This window comes from Chrysochloris asiatica, unplaced genomic scaffold (genome assembly GCF_000296735.1).
Source record: "Chrysochloris asiatica unplaced genomic scaffold, ChrAsi1.0 scaffold00133, whole genome shotgun sequence".
NCBI classification, from domain to species: Eukaryota; Metazoa; Chordata; class Mammalia; order Afrosoricida; family Chrysochloridae; genus Chrysochloris; species Chrysochloris asiatica.
In genome coordinates this window covers 8,126,770-8,144,947 of record NW_006408651.1, presented here as the reverse complement: position 1 = coordinate 8,144,947, position 18,178 = coordinate 8,126,770, and the positions used below count along the sequence as shown (strand labels likewise).

The window sequence follows — 18,178 nt, the reverse complement described above, 5'->3', positions numbered from 1 at the left end:
GGACTAGCTTATGGGCTTAAACTGCTGAACTTGTGGTTTGAAGTAAAATTATTATTCTACAGAGGCACTTGTTGTTAAGTGCCGTCAAGTCGATTCCAACCCATTGCGTCCCTGCCTACGGTTTCCGAGGCTCAACTGATGAGCTTGAACCGCCGAATCAACTTTGTGGTCTGGCGCATTAATCTACAGTGCCACACCAAGTCTCCTAAACCTATAGCTCCCGGTCTTCCCAGGCGATCTCCCATCCAAGTACTAAACAGGTCTGACCCTGATTAGATCAGACAAGATGAGGTGCATACCTGGCCATAGACAAAGGCACTAAGCTCCCATATATTGAATAGGGAATGCATTTGTTTATCTGTTCTACTAGTGATGTCCATTTTGGTTGTATATGTATGTGTATTTGTATATGTATAGTGATGTCCATTTTGGTTGTATATGTCTATGTATATAGTCATGAAAACTTCATGAATAGCAGCAGAACATTGTCAGATATAGTTCCAGAAGATGAGAAGATTAATGGCAGTGGTGGCTATGTGTCATGGAGTCAGTTATGATTTATAGCGACCCTGCATAGGTTTCTGAGGCTGAAATCTTAATAGGAACAGAAAAACCTCATCTTTCTTCCATGGAACAGTTGGTAGTTACAAACTGCTGACCTTGTGGTTACCAGCCTGACTCATAACCACTACACTACCACAGCTCCTTGAAAACATGAACAGCACTAGAATACTGTCAGACAGAGTGCCAGAAGATGAGTCCCTGAGGTTGGAAGACTCTCAATATACAACAAGGTAAAGTTGGATATAATAATGTGAATGAGTAAAGCAATGGGTAAGGAACCTTTTTCTGACAAAATTTATAGAATCATTAGAAGGTCATACAAAGAGGCCTGGAAATTAGTCTGCTATATTTGGTCAAATATTTAACTCACCCCTAGTATGATCACTGAAACTACGGTTCCTTGGCAGGCCAGACCAAATGATTTTGCAGGCCTTATCCTGGTGTGGAAGGAGCTCTGGTAGCATAGTGGTTACAGATTGGTCTGCTAATCATTATACTTATGGATAAAGATCAAAGACAACAACCTTCAATGTAAAGAAAATAAAACCCCCCCAGATTGGACCAATAAATAACATTATGATAGATAGAGAAAAGACTGACATTTTCAAAGGCTTCATTTTGCTTGGACCTACTATCAACACTCATGGAAACAGATGTGAAGAAATCAAATGAAGAATTGCTTTAGGCAAACCTACTGCACAAGACCTCTTTAAATTTTTCAAGAACAAAGATGTCAGTTTGAGGACTAGGGTGCGCCTGACCCAAGTCATGGTATTTTCAGTAGCTTCATATGCTTGTGAAAGTTGGACAATGAATAAGGAAGAGCACAGAAGAATCGATGCAGTTGAGTCACAGTGTTGGAGAAGAATTTTTAAAGTACCAGGGACTGCCAAACTGTGTTGGAAGTAGTACAGCCAGAGTGCTGCTTATAAACCAGGATGGCCAGACTTCATCTCATACTTCAGATTTGTTATCAGGAGGGACCAACCTCTGGAGAAGGGCTTCATGCTTGGTACGCTGGAAGGTTAGCAAAAAGGAGGAAGACCCCGAAAGAGATGGATTGCCACAGTGGAAACAATGGGCTCAAGAATAACAACAATTGTGAGGATGGAGCAGGCCTGGGCAGTGTTTCCTTCTGTTGTGCATAGGGTTGTTGTGAGTCAGAAATGACTTGATGGCACCTAACAACAATAGTAGTTTTGGGTAATTACCAACAATAATGTTATGAACATTCTTTCTAGGAATGTAATTGTTGGTAGCTTGGGTGTACATATTTATAGTAACTTAATTCTCAACTGTTTTAAAAATTGATGAAGCAATTTAGACTCCCACAAAAAATGGGTGAGAGTTTCATTTCTCTACATCCTGGCCAATGCTTGTCACATACTTAAATAGTTGCCAATTATTAAGGTATGTCATAGTATATATTTGTAAATTTAAGAATTTATGATTAATGATAGTATTAATCCTTTCTTCATCTGTCTAGTTATTAATCTTCTTTTCTTCCCAGTTTGCTTGTATTTTTGATTTACAGTTTGTTACATATTTTGGATGGTAGTATATTTGGATATGGGAGTCAATGATTAAGCACTTGGATGCTAAGTGAAAGATGGGAAGTTCAGAAGTGCCTTAGATGAAAGACTTAAGGATGTACTTCTCAAAAATCATCCCTTAAGGAACAAATCTTTACAGCAAGGATCATTCCCACACTCTTGATACACAGAGTAGACAGGGATGGGCAACTTGGACATTGGCTACCCAAAATGGGGGGAAGGGATACAAAGGCAAGAAATGACTGGCTTACAAGCCTTTAAGAGGGTGTCTAGATCCAGAGGGCATGGAACAAGGTAGACTCTCCACTGAGTAGGATCCAATCTGTTTGGGTGGGGCTGATGAAAGGAGATGGGGATAGCACTCATGTGGTACAATAGTGAGTAATTACTATCAGGACTGACTGTGAGGGTTGGAAATGTAAAGGTAGATGTTCTGTAGCAAAAGGAGGGGAGTGGTTGAGTTTGCAGGCCAGGAACAGAGGCCCCTGGGACCATCAAGGGAGAAGAGTGTAGTGTGGGACCCTACTCAGAGAAACAGTGATGCCGGAGATGGAGGCAGAGACAATGATGTGGAGAGATGGAGTGGCTGGGAACTCTAGACCCAGAGAGGGAGAGGAGCTGTGTGCTGATGACCAAGGGGCGGGCATGCAGGGTATACCCTTAGGTTAGTTGATGATACATGGATGGGATTGTAACCATGGCAAGGAAATGATATATGATAGGATGAATGTCAAGCTAATGTTCTCCCATGTAAACTATCACATAATTCACAATAAAACAGTTTTTTTTTTTTAAATCATCCCTTAAAATGTATGGAGCACAAGTCCACTCTGACACACACATGGAGTTACCATGAGTTAGAGTCAATTTGATGGCAACCAGTAAAATACATTTCACTATGATTATATTTAGATGACCTTTTTCTTTTGTTGTTGTTGTTATTGTTAAGTACTGTCAGGTCAATTCCAAGTCATAGCCCCCCTGTATAGGGTTTCTGAGTGGCTGTGAATTTGAACCATGGACATGCATTTCAAATAGACTTTGAGGACGTCTTACAGTTAATAGTATCTAAAAGCAGGGGAATGGGCAAAATGATTATAAAGGTCTTTCTGGTTGTAGGTGCCTATGACTTTTGTGGCAGGGAGCACCATAGAGCTTTCAATAGCTGATGTTTTGCAAGTACATCACTGTCCTTTCTTCTGAGATGCCTGTGGCGAAGTTAAACCTTTCAGTTAGTTAGCAGTTGAATGCATTAATTATTTGTACCATCCAAGTACTCTATTCCAAGAAAACAGGGTATAAGATATATAGACATGTAGATATTACAGATATTCAGGACTCCTGGTGTGCTACTATAGGATCATCACTGGAATGCATACCCCAAGGTTAGCAGTTCAAACCCACCAGCTGCTTCTTGGAAACCCTTTGAGGTTTTCAAGAACTTAACAACAAAAACAACATAGATATTCCAAAGTGAGCAAGGACTGTTGTTGTTGTTAAATACCATCAAGTTGGTTCTGACTCATAGCGACCCTATATAGGGTTTACCAGGAATGGCTGGTGAGTTTGAACCACCTACCTTTAGGTTCATACCTATCTTGTGGTCCAGTGCTTGTCCCACAGTGCCACACAAGAAAACAGGGTACTGACGTACATAGACATAGAGAGATTCAAAAGTGAGCAAGGATGGAAAAACCTAAAGTTAAGAGTAGGTACCATAATACAAAAATCATAATCATTTACCCAATTTTCAGACAGGAGTCAGTTTTCAGATCCATAACCTTTTGGCTAAAGAATGACCGGGTCCCTAGAGGGAAATACCCTGCAAGACGTTGGTAAATATGCATTGTAATGCTTTTCCTTTCTCACAGGGAACTGCAGTCTCTCCCACAGGGACTTGTGCCCATTTACTTGAGTGACTGCACGTAGGTGCAAGAGGACTACCAAGCACTGAGAGAACTCTTTAGACAAATTGTCTGAGTTAGCACTACTCCAGCTTACAGTGGGCTAGATGAATCCATAGACCCACCCAGTGGTCATTTCTCCAGTCTCTTATTGTATAATTGGGATTTACATCCTCACATTGGATTCTTGGCCTGGTATGAGATCCATTAGAATGGGGAAGTGCTCCACTCCTCCTCTGGCCAAGATAATAAGACACAAGCTGAATCACATACTGTGACAGCTATTGTTACATGACACCGAGTAGGTTCATAGTGGTAGTAGAGTTATCAAAGATTAGTGTCATGCCTACATATTGATGATCTCTATGTATTTAACTTACTAGTCTGTCCCTTGCAGAAACTGGGTAGATCCTGGGAAATTACATTATAGACTTTCACAGAATCCATCTGTAGTAGCCAGACAGCAGCCATTGTGTTAGATGTGGCATATTTGCCCAAGCAGATTATACCATATGCAGGACAAATATATGATATGCAGCCATTGATTTGCCAATTTTTTTTTCCTATCTTAATGAAAAACTTTCAGAAACAATTTGCATTTACATAGAACAGACAACAATATACATTTACAGTTTGTCCTCCATTAATAGCTTTTAACTCTTCCTGCCCAGAAAGCACAGTAGGATAAGCACTGGACAACTAATCACAAGGTCAGTGGTTCAAGTCCACCAGCTGTTGTGTGGGAAAAAGATGAGGCTCTCTGCTCCTATAAAAAATGTATAGCTGGGCCAGAGCTTGCAGTAGCAGGTCCTCACATTGCGCCTAGAAACCATCGGGGGCTGCGGTGTGCGGAGTTGGAGAAAAAGACCTAAGGATTCAAGACGGTGCAGGAGCTAGTTCAAGTTTTGCAGACCTGACCCACTCAGACTGGGCATGGTCCAGCAGCCCAAAACCTGCGCCAGCACCCACAGTAGCTACTGGAACCGAGCCATTGAGGCAAAAGGCAACCTCAGATTGGCAGACACATTTAAAAAAACAGATGATCTTGACAGTCTTATTAATGAAATATATGCAGAGCCTAATTCTGACAAAATAAAAACCTTTTAAATTAAAATCTAAATCGTCAGGTAACACATCTAACTGAGCTCCCCTTCAGGGCCTTGGTAAAAGACCACATCTAGTTGCAATCCAATATTCCTGGGTGGAAGCAATGCTCCACATGGTATTGGAATGAATACTTCACAGAAAGCGTGTGACCATCTGCATTGTGCAGCCTGTGATTTCTGGATAGTAACCTACGATGACTATATGTGGAACAAATCATCAGATTATTTGTTTTTCAAGAACAACATGCCAGAATTCCACAAATTAAAAACCAAGTTGGTAAAAAAGAAAAGAGCACAGGCACATGCTTGCCAATGTAGCTGGAGAACTATTGAAGAGCTGACAGGCCTTCAGACCCATCATCAGCCTCGCTGGGTTTGTGGTAAGCATTAAGAATGAAGATTTTTCACATTCAGACAAATGTATTCACAGAAGCCATTTCCGGTGATCATGATACTATTTAGGTAAAGGTACACAGGAATAGCATGCCCTTGAAAAAAGAAAGTGACTTTCATTTAGTCACTCCACAAATTTTTGACAACCAAATGAAATGGAGGAAAAATGTACTTTCATATTTTGAGATTATTCCTGTTTGCAATATGGATGTTTTATCCAAAATGTAACAAATTATCCAAATTCTTTTTTGCTAGCTTATGTGGTGCTAAATGGCAGTTCATATATGGTAGTTCATACAAACAGAACCTCTAGCTAGTAACAACAGTATTATTGACTGCTAAAACACTTACTGTAAACACTCCTAGTTTCTAGCCCTTAAAGAGGATAAAGTCACCATTGCAGAGAAGTCATTGTAGAGGTCTGCCTCAAATTCCCACACTCACATCTGTTGTTGCCAAAAGCTGTAATGAAACTGACAAAACTGAGCAATCGGTGACTAACCAAAGGTTTCAGTGATAAGGTATAATGTAAAACACTGCCTGTATCTTCTCTTGCTTTGCCAATTCAAAGCAGTAAATTATGCACAATAATAATAAATACACGATACTGCATTTAACTTTGATTCGTCTTCTTCACTTAGGTATGGAAAGTCAAGTATTTAGTTTACTGTTCTGGCAAAGAATCATTTATATATTAAATATATAGTTTTTGATACACCTAAAAACACAAAAATCCTAATACAAAAAGCACATCGTTGTATTTCCTAAGTACTTTGCCTTTAATGCCTAAAACTCCATGGAGTGAAGTGAGCAGCAAATCAGTTTTCTCAGGCAGTCAATTGACGTTTCTGGTCAGACCTGGCTGACAAATGGTCTGTTTGATCAGCACATGACGAGAAATAAAAACATGGATGAGCTAACATGTTACCTGTCAGGCTCCATCTTGCCGTCATTGAAACTTGAGACTCTACAGCAGCAGGACTCTGAAGAAATCAGATACCTCCAAATTACCAGCTCCCAGCTCCTTTGGGATTCTAGGGCTTTCCAGCAGGCTGCCACAAGCTCTTTACCATGTGTTGTCTGTATAGCTCAAATGTGTAACACAGGATGACTGAAAAGGAGTAATTGGAGATTTGATCATTCGGATGCTTTTCTTGACCATGACATATTTGCATACTCGTAAAACTTACTTTTAGCATTGCAACAGAACAATATCATGGTGGCAGATGCTCATATTTTTGTATTAAAGATATTTTATAGAGTATACCTTTCAATAAAAATTACTTGCTCTTTAAAAAAAAAGGAAAAAGATATCTAGATAGCCTCAGAAACTCTATATAGATAGGGTCACTATGAGTCACAATGAACTCAATTGAAGTCAATGTGTTTTTGTTTTGTTTTGTTTTAACCTTGTCAAAATATCACCTGAAAATTCTGGAACCATCTGAACATCCTGTGAGCAGGCCATTGAGGATGAAAAGACAATGGCTACTATAATAAAAACATTTATAAGACACATATTCTAGAAGATGGTAGATAAAGACTATAATAATTAAGGGACTTGCTATTCCAGTAAACTATTATAGTCTACTGGTTAGGGTAATGCTGAATTATCCTGTGCAATCAATTAATGCAATAATCTCAAATAACCTCCTGTTATAAAGAAGGAACCATAATGCTTGTGGTGTAATGAATTGTTTACCATGTCTCTTCTAGCCTTAATCTTTGTAACTCCTACCAAACCTTTTCCTGCTGGGTCTGGGTGAGAGAACATGGGAGACGATATTGATGGATGACATGATTTAACTGTGAATGTTAACAGAATTTATTATCATTATTAAAACTAGAAACTCTAGTATGGGCATAAAGTGAGCCATTTCAGAAGCAGGAGCTCAAAGAAGAAGATCCAGGAGTGCAGTGCATTCTTTGGACCCTGGGATCCCTGAGCATTGGGCTTCCTTGACCTAAAGATAGAAAGCTGTGACACTGGAGAAGTAGTAGAGGAGTAGCAGCAGCGGAACCAAGAACCAGAGCATCAGACACAGTGTCGGGGACTCCAGCCCACAGAGCAAGTAATGCTGAGTGACATTGGGCAGGAGACTTGCAGAGGGCCAAGGTTGTGGTACAAGCACTTGGACCAAACAACCTGGTAGACCCCATGGTATTAGAAATGTCAGTGGTGGAAGATATAGTGTGGAATATATGGAAAAACCTAACTTGATGACAATAGATGTAGATCCCTGATATTCTGAAACTATCCTATTTCATCTCCTGCAGAGAACTGCAAACTATTAGAAAAAAATATCTTATTTTTGCTATTGGGTCCTGATAGAAATGATATGTTTGACATTAGGACACCAAATTGCCAAAGGACTAGAATATATGGGTCCTATTGAACTCAACAAGGAGTCCTGGTGGTGCTTTGGGTTAGACATTGAGCTGCTAATTGTAAGGTTGGTGGTTTGAACCTACTAGTCGCTTCATGAGAGAAAAAGATAAAGATGTTCACATCTGCAAAGATTTACAGTTATGGAAACCCTAAGGAACCATTTTACTCTGTCCTAGGTAGAGTCACAATTGGCCAGATGACAATGGTTTTTTTTTTTTTTTTTTTTTATTGCTATCACCAAGTCATAAAGTTGGGAGGAAGACTACAGCAATCCATCATAAACTGGAAATTATAAATCTAGGACTAAATGTGAGCAGGACCAGACAGCACCATCAAGCTGCATGACCCAGTTGCGCCAAATCTGATATCACCATGATAGCATCAGTGCTTCACCACCATCTCACCCCTGTGGTCATATTGGGTGATGTCGGGGATTCTGTAGAATAGTTGATGGAAGGGAAAAAAAGCTAGAGCTTGGTTTTTGAATGGGACTGTTTATTTTGTGAGTGTAAATCAAAAGTTAATGATGGCTACATGACAGCATCACTCAGATGAAACCTTGAAACAGAGCAATGAGGGAAAATCCTTTAAGATGGCAAAGTTCAAATGGTATACTTGGCTATCCCTTTCGTTTCAAGGAGACAGGTCTTGAAGTTAGAATATATAAAAATGAATGGTCAGTGGCAAATGGCCAGGCCAGTTGATCAAGGTTCTGCAAGGAAGAAAAACTAATATTAGAAACCAAATTATCAAGAAGAGAAATATATAGATGGGTTGAAATAATGACAGGGCATAGAGTGTAATTAATTTTTGTTTTGTTTTTTTCTAATAACATGTTAAAGCCTATGAGAAAGTAATTACGATGGATAAGGCATTACATCAAACAAGATGACAAAAATAATTGGCCAACTGGTACTTGTCAATCATTACCAAGGACCACTCCAGTACTAGAACACTGGACACATGAATAAAGTGGCCATGATAGTTGCTGCATCAGAAGTAGCTGTAGCTTTTCAGGGACTCCTCTCCTTCCATCCAGGGGCAACTTGGTGGTTGCAATGTAAGCTAGGAAATGCTAAGTCATTGTTATGCATACCGCCATATTAGAATGATGTCACACTGTTATATAACCTTTGATTATATTTGGCAAGATGCTTTCTTTGTTCTGAAGTAGTACTTAAGGAGCTTCCCCCTTATGAGGGGTAAGGAGAACAGAGAGACACAAGGTAGAATAGAGAGACACTAGAGAGTGACAGAGCAAGAAGAACAGAGAGATACAGAAGGGAGAGCGGAGGGGCAAGAAGGGCAGAAGAGCAAGAGACTACCTGAGAGCCCATTCCCCTGCACTGACTGCTGTTTGCTGAAGCCATCTCCTCACTGCCTTATCCAGTGAACCTGTTAAGTAAGGGTGCTGAGAAACCCCAATTTCCCACCACTCTGCGATACAATAGTAGAGCTAGAAGTTGTACATGACTCACCACCACAGTCTCCCACTTATCAAAGACCCTTGCTATGTACAGGGTTTCTGACCCTGTACAAGGTTTCTAAGGAACACCACCATACCAGAAGTGTACTTTTTTTTTTTCCTTTAATTAAGTGCTTTGGGGTCAGTTTTGACTCATAATGACCCTGTATAGGGTTTCACAAGGAGCAGGTGATGGGTTTGAACTGTTGACCTTGTGGGTCACTGTCCAGTGTTGATCCTACAGCATCACACCAGGAGTCCAGCAAGAGTCTAATTGAATTACTTACTATGACTCCTGTCTGGACACTTTAGGCTCCTCCGGCTCAGGGACTGGTAGACAAGAAAATTTGCCATTTTCTCAGGACGTATGAATTGAATTGTGTCCCCTCCCCCAAATATGTTAGAATATCAGTGGATGTAATGTAATATAATACAAATCACCTTCTATAATGTAATATAGTCACCTCTGAAATGAAATTTAATATAATGTAATCAATCAATCAGCTGAGGTTGTACTGATGTAGAGTAGATTCTAAACGTTATGACTTATGAGTAGATAAAGAGCAGCTCAGACAGAGACATATGCACATGGACCCAGGGGGAAAGCAGATGCTGTCTGACAATGGGGGTAGATGAATCTACAAGCCCAGGGACTCCAAGAAGCTGAAATAGACAAAGAAGAATCTCTTCTTAGAGCCACATTCTGAATTTAGACTTCTAACCTTCTGAACTAAGAGAAAATAACTTTTTGTTCGTTAAAGCTACTCACTTGTGGTATTTCTGTTATGATAAAACTAGGTAAGTAGGACACTGATCCTGATCAGCAGGAAGAGGTAAGGTTGCTGTTATATAATGCGAGCAAGAAGAACACGTAGGAAACTCAGGTGACCCATTTCGGTATCTCTTCCTACACCCATGTCCAATTGTGACTATGAATGAATAAGCACGTGCATTCATCAAAAAAGGGCTAAGACCCTGTACATGAAAATTTAGTCCACACCACCAGGTAAATACTATGACCAGTAGAAGTAGAAACCAGTTAGGATGGATAGTGGGGCCAGGGAACAGTATCAGCAGAGGCCCTTGGACCAAGGGCAGTCACAGGACTTATAGTTTATTTCATTAACTTCCCTCTTCTGAGTTTACCTATAGGAAGAAAAGAGAAACCGTTCTTTCATGTGGTTAGACAAATACATTGCGTAGCATGGTGTGCCCTGAAATACAGAGGAATGAGTTTGTCATGTGAAAGACAAAATGATGTGCCCTTCTTCTCCCTCTTCATGAAGCACTTGCTATCTATCTGAACTGAGTGGTTAGCTGTCAGTCTCCAGGTGTTAGCTTTTGCAGCTGATGTCACACTCTGCTTGAGGGATCCAATGACCAAGGACAATGGTGGTGTCAAGGACCAGCCATTTTGATGGATCACATGCTTCAGCCAATGGGCTGGGAGAGGCTTTGTCAGAACAGCATGGAAGTTTGATGAGCTTTCTGCTTAATCCCGATTCCTCTCCCCTCATTTCATAGGTCTTCTTCCCCAATAAACCTTTTGCATTTGTAACTCTATTTTAGCACATGCTTTTTAGAGAATCCAACTGGAACAATTTTATAAAATCACAACTATAAGGAAACAATGCGATGTCCCCCGTGTACTCAGATACCTGCTAGACTTATACAGTCTCAAAGGTGCGCTAACTTGTCCAAATTCTAACAGAGAGTCAGACAGAACAGGGATCAACTAGTATTACAAAATAACAAAACCACATATGTAGCACCTGACAGGCCTAAATACAAATAGGAAAAACAGTCCAATTACTTAATGGCATGGAGATCCAGACATTCAAACATACTTGTTCAAAATCAAGCACACAGAACAAAACCAGTTAGGTCAAAGACTGTGAACACATTGGGAATGTTGATATGGAAAGGATTTTGAAATTTGGGATGATTTCTTCAAAGGTACATATATAGTGAAGGAGAAAAGAGCTTGTTAATAGTAAAATGTAAAGACAGACTAAATATAGAATTAAAAGAAAGAAATTGAAGGGAGATAATTTCCCTCTAGAGGGCCAAAGAGCTTGTACAAATGATGCCAGCTAAACAAGCTGAGGTTCCTATTCAAATAGATCAAAGCCACATGTTACAGGCTACGAGACATTATACAAAAGCCAAAACATGCTCTCCCTCCCAGCCTCAGTGGAACATCAATTAATGTAATCCCAAAGAATACATGAGGTTTTGGACTGGTTTTCTGAAACACATTTTGTATGTGTGACTCAAACCGACTGCTCTGGGTGGTCTGCGCAGTACTTAGGGTATAGCAGCCAAGCCCCCTGTGATGGGATCCAGTCTTCCCATATTTTATGTTGCCCTCACACCAAGCCATTTTCATATAGCATCCAAAGAGAGCATGTGCAAAATTAAATGGGATTATGTAGTGATTTCATGGCACTATAGGATCAGCACTGGACTGCGAACCACAAGGTCATCAGTTCAAATCCACCAGCTGCTCCTCAGAAAACTTATATAGGATCGCTATGAGTCAGAACTGATTTGACAACACTTAACAACAACAACATCAAGTTCCATGTAGTCCTGGTGTGGTGCTGTAGGATAAACACTGGACTGCTACCAACAAAATCAACTGTTCAAATCCATCAGCCACTCCTTGAAAACCCTATACTGGGTCGTTATGAGTTGGAACCAACTCGGTGGCACTTAAAAACAGAGGTTCCATAAGAGAGACACATCTGATCATTTGTTCCTATAAAGATTTCAGCATAGAAAACCCTATGTGGCTTTCACATGGAGGCTCTATAAGTGGAAATGGACTCACCAGCACCTGAAAACATCCATGATATCAAATTAAAAATCTTCTCTGATATCAAACCTGAACTCCACATCGTGCCCTGTTAGATCCTGTGTGATCCTACCCTGCCTTCAATGCACCCCTCACACACTCAGCCAGCAAGCCTACGCCTCGCTGCTCAGGGTCTTTGTCCACCCTGGGGGACTTCACAAATGCTGTCCCCTGTGTCTGGAGGGCCCTGCCTCATGCTCTTCAATAATTAGCTTCTTTCTCCCATTCAGGCTTTCCCTGAGGACCAAAGTACACACTCACCACTATCCTGATGTTCTTTACACTGCACCTTCCTTTCCCTCTGCAGTGTATATGATAGTTGTTTACTGCATGGATCTCTTTATTGTTGTTATCCATCATGAAACTATAAACTACCAAGATAAGTCAAAAATATTGTGGCAAAATCATAGAAACCTCTATTTAAAAAAACATATCAAAATGTGAAGATGTTCTTTCTTAACATATCTTCCATCTAGCTCTATATAGAAGGACCCCTGGTGGTATAGTGGGGTATGTGTTGAGCTACTAACTGCAAAGTCGAATCCACCATCTGCTCCTTGGGAAAAAGACTAGGCTTTTTGCTTCTGTAAAGAATTACAGCCTTGGAAATCCTACTCAGAATTGCTATGGGTCGGGATCAATTCCATGACACACAACCACCACCACTAGCTCTGGTGTGATGCTATGGGATAAGCATTGGGCTGCTAACCACAGGTTAGCAAATCAAACCCACCAGTCACTCTCAGAACTATACAGAGTCTCTGTGAGTTGGAATGAATTTGACAACACACAAGAAGAGCAGCAACAGCTCTGTATACAATTCTGAAGGTGGTGTTTCTATCTTTCTAACCGTTATTTGGACTCCTGGTATGGTGCTGTAGGATCAGCACTAGACTTTGAATCACAAGGTTGGCAGTTCAAACTCACCAACTGCTCCTTGGAAACCCTACAAAGGTAGGTATGAGTTGAAACCAACACAATGGCCCTAAAAAATAACAACCCTTCTCTGAAGAATTCTGTGCTATTCAATTTACACCACATCCAAATAGCAGTTTTGGTATCCTCACAAGGGACCCAAATCATGTTCCTCTTGAACGCTCTTTGAGTTTTGGAAACATAAAGAAATCTGAAGGTGCAAGTTCAAGGTTCTTGCTAGGGTGAATGGGGTATGGTTTTCCAACAAAATTCTCATATGATATCCTTTGCTACACTCAAAGAATGAGAAGTTGCCTTGTCATGAAGGGAAAGTTTGTTTATTTATTTGTTTGTTTGTTTCAGTCTAGATTTCCTAGCATTTTTCTTACCAGTGTAATTTTCAATTTTCTTAAAACTTCTTCATAATAAACCCCCATGACCATACTGTGTCCTTCAAGAAAATCTATCAAGGTTACCCCTTGAGATCCCCCAAAACAGTCACCATAATCTTCTGAGCTGACCTTTTCAATCTTGAGTTTAACTGGTCCAACAGATTCCCTTGGAAGTCAATGTTGTGATTAAACCTTTTTTTTTGGAAGGCACCCTGATAAGGTTAAGACAAATGCTACTACTGAGAGAACTTGGGGGCATTCAACCACTGATCACAAACACGTTTTGTCTGGAATAAATCCATGCACGTATGAACTAAAATCCTAACAGCAATGTTTTTTGACTTACCCTTATGTTTGTTTTATTTATCGTAATATTCCCAGTGCCTAGCACAATGTTTGGTGTAATGTAATTGTTTACGTAATATTTGTTGAATGTATCAGTACTAGTTGTTGATAAGTCAAATCTGATTTATGGCAGCCCTATGGATCTCTGGTAGCATAATGGTTACGAATTGGGCTGTGAACCACAAGGTCAGCAGTTCGAAACTACTAGCTGTTCTGTGGGATTAAGATGAGGCTTTCTGCTCCTGTAAAGATTTACAGGCTCAGAAACCCTGTACAGGGTCACTATGAATCTGAACTGACTCCATGGCACATAACCAACCAACCAATGGGGACTCCTGGTGTACCACTATAGGATAAGCAGTGGACTGCACCAAAAGGTTGGCAATTAAAACCCATCAGCTGCTCCTTGGAAACCCTATAGTGGATCACTCTGAGTCAGAACCAAATCAACGGCACTTAACAATAACAACTGATTGAATACAAACTACCACCCTTTCAGTTAACAGCTACTATTTCAGCCATTTGCACAACCCAGGGATACCGATGGATGTGCAGACAGGTAGTAGCTATGATAGTAATGACACTCATGTAGCATCAATGATACTCTAAGCATCTTACATATGTTAATTCTGTAAGTCGATGTTGTAGGGCCTAATTTTTTTACTGTGATGAAACCAAGGCACAGAGAAGTTAAGGAACCTGTGTAACATTGGCAGAGCTATGACTGGACCTGAAGAAGTCTGGTTGCAGAGACCACTAATCTCTCCTCACAAGTTTCTGTGCTATTTAACTCAATTTAATTTCAGTCTACTGGAGGACACATTAAAAGTAACTGGGCTTTTAGGGCATTAAATGATTTGAGGTCAGAAGGGTCTATTGGGTCGCCCTCTGTCTATAGCCCTACTAGGTACAAACAGCACATTTCTGAGGAAGCTCAGGAAGCCCTCATATTGTGGAAAAGGTGATGTATGAAGAGGTTCTTATCTGTATGCATGTGTGAGTATGTGTTGAGCAATCCGTAGCTGTTTTCCAGACATATGGTCTACTCAGTTTAAGGACTTATCAAATGTGTTAGTAGTAAAACACTGGATAAAATCAGATCAAATAGGAGAAAATAGTAAACAGGTTCATTACATAATAGGTCCCATGGTGATGAAAGTGAAGAGGACTTGAAGTACTTATTGATGAAGCACAAAAACTACAGCCTTTGTATGGATTACAGCTCAGTGTAAAGAAAACAGCATCACAACTGGACCAATAGACAACGTCAATGTAAATGTGAACCTATAAGCAACATCTCAAAAACGGAGAAAAGACTGACTTTGTCAAAGATTTATTTTTACTTGAATCCACAATCAGTGCTCATAGAAGCAGCAGTTAAAAAAAAAAAAAAAATCAAAGAACATATTTCATTTGGCAATCTGCTGCAAAAGATCTTTTTAAAGTGTCAAAGAACAAAGATATAATTTTGGGGACTAAGGTATGTCTCACCCAAGTCATGGTATTTTCAATCAACTTATATGCAGCTGGATGATGAATAAGGAAGCCCCAAGAAAGATCAGTGCATTTGAATTATGATGTTGGTAAAGAATATTGACTATACTCTGTATTGCCAGAAGAATAAACAAATCTGTCTTGGAAGAAGTACAGCAAGAATGCTCCTTAGAAGGAGCATTTCTGATAACATGTCTAAGATGGTAAGACTTCATCTTACTTATCTTGGACATGTTATCAGAAAAGACCAGTCCCTGGAGAATTTCATACTTGGTAAAGTAGAGGGTCAGCAAAAAAGAGGCAGGAAAACCCTTTTTGAGTTGGATTGACAGAGTGGCTGGAACAATGTCTTGAAACACAGCAATGCTAGAGAGGAAGGCACCAGACCAGACCGTGTTTTGCTCTGTTTCGCTGTACATAGGGATGATATGAGTTGAAACCACCTAACAACAACATACTGGAGTCAGACCATACCTCCAAAGACATTCTGTTAACTGATTGACTGCTCACATTAGATCACAAAATGAAAGGTGATTTCATAGTGTCTGCTAAACCACTAGGAACCATAGCCTAAACAAGATGACAGATAACATTAACCATCACAGAAGCATTTTTTGATGCAGCAAGAAAGGGTTCTTAAGGCCATGGGTGAGGACATCTAAAGGTGTGTTGACAGAAGCCATGTTACTTTGGCATTCAGAAGAAGCTCTTATCATCTGTTTTTCTTCCCATAGCTTCTCCCTATGATAAGCTTATTGAGAAAAGAAGAAAGCATGATCCTGGGAGTAAGGTATTCATGGCCTGAAACAGCCCTGCCTATTTAGGAAATATGTCAAGGAATGGGGCAATGGTTAAGTACTAGGCTGCTAACTGAAGGACTAGTAAGCCCACCCAGTGCTCTGTGAGAGGATAATCAGCAACTTGCTTTCATAAAAATCACAGCCTTGAACATTCTATAGGACAGTTCTACCCTCTCGCATGCAGTCATTATAAATCAGACCTAACAACAAACTACTCCTATGGAGAGGTCTCAAGGACAGGTTAGACATCTCACTGGACATTTCAGGACACCTGGAGAAAATGCTATAGTAAAAATGTACAAGAGGAGCATTGGTGTCCCTTTCATGTGAGAAACCAAGGTTTGATTCATGGTCAATAAATCTCACGCATAGCTACTCCCATCTGCCAGTGGAGGCTTCTGTGTTGCTATGATACTGGACAGATTTCAGCAGAGCTTCCAGATTAAGACAGACCAGGAAGAAAGATCTGGTGATCTACTTCTGAAAATCAGCCAATGAAAATCCTATGGACCACAATGGTCTAATCGGAAATCCATCAGAGGCTGGTGCTGGATCTCTCAGTCATGTCATTAGAATGGCAGCTGACAAGCAAAAATGATTCCAGAACATATATGTGGCCTTGTGTATTACTGCAGCTTATAGAATGTTCTAGACTTTTTCTGATACCTGTCCTTTTACTCCCATCTTGAGCCATTCTGTGGACTCAATCTTAGCCTACAGTCTGTGAAAACCACACCAACTTTATCAGGTATACTGCAATGAAGATGAATTTGCTCCATCAAATATTTATGTGGTTTTCTTTTGACTAATTAGATTCTATTTTATTAAATTCATTTCAACACTTAGTTTGAGGAATCAATATTTTTAAAAACGTTTTTAATTTGTAAATAATTTTTAATGTACCAAGAAGTTACAAGAAAAAGAATATACAAACGATACCCATATACCCTTAACCCTTTACCCAGATTTTCCTAGTATGAACATTTTACCTTTTTGCTATATCAGATTTTCTCTTTTTCTCGCTCTCCCATCTCCTTCATGTATATAGTTCCTGAATTGCTCTTGCCTCACAAATACTTTAATAGAGTATTTTCCAAAAATAAAGACATTCTTCTATGTTGTTGTTATTGTTGTTGTTAAGTTCCGTTGAGTCTGTTTCGACCCATAGTGACACTGTATAGAGGGTTTCTGAAGCTGGTGAGCTGACTGATTTTTCAGTCCAGCATATTAACCGAGAGCACTATACCAGAACTCACACACAGCATTATTAACAACGTCTATAATTTGAATAATGATGAATGCTTTTATCTAATACATCTTCTGTATTTCAATTTTGTCAATTAACACTATATATGTCCTTTCTATTTAGTTGTCTTTGTTGTTGTTGTTAAGTGCTCTTTAGTCAGCTTCAACTCACAGAGACCCTGTATAGGGTTTCCAAAGACAGGCTAGTGAGCTCAATCAACCAACCTTGTAGTTTCAAATAAACTTTGCTGTCTAATGCATTATCCTGCAACACCAACCAGGACTCCTAGTTGTCTTTAGAACATTTCAATATCCTTTCTTTGTCTATTTGTCAACTTGGCCTTGATATTTTTGAAGGATGCAATCATTTTTTGTTATTTTAAAAATTAAACTTTCCTCATTTGAGATATGTCTAATATTTCCTTACTGAACAGAAGATCTAAGTTATATATTCCCAGACAGAATATCACATAAGTGACAGTATTATATCTGATTATTTAGGGTTTATTGTTGTTGTTAAGTGCCATTGAGTTGGTACCGACTCATAGCGGTCTTATGCACAGCAGAACGAAACAATGTCCGATCCTGGGCCAACCTCACTACTATTGCCATACTTGAGTTCATCGATGCTGCCACCTGGCCAATCCATCTTGTTGGGGGACTTCCTCTTTTTCTCTGACCCTCCATCTTACCAAACATTATATCTTTCTCCAGCGACTGTTCCCTCCTGACAATATGTCCAAAGTATGAGAGGTG

The 18,178-nt window shown here is 39.8% G+C and overlaps 1 pseudogene; it reads left to right on the top strand.

Moving 5' to 3' along the window:
- LOC102810639 overlaps window positions 1–5,518 on the top strand; it is a 9,323-nt pseudogene extending 3,805 nt beyond the window's left edge.
- Window positions 5,519–18,178: the final 12,660 nt, after the last annotated feature.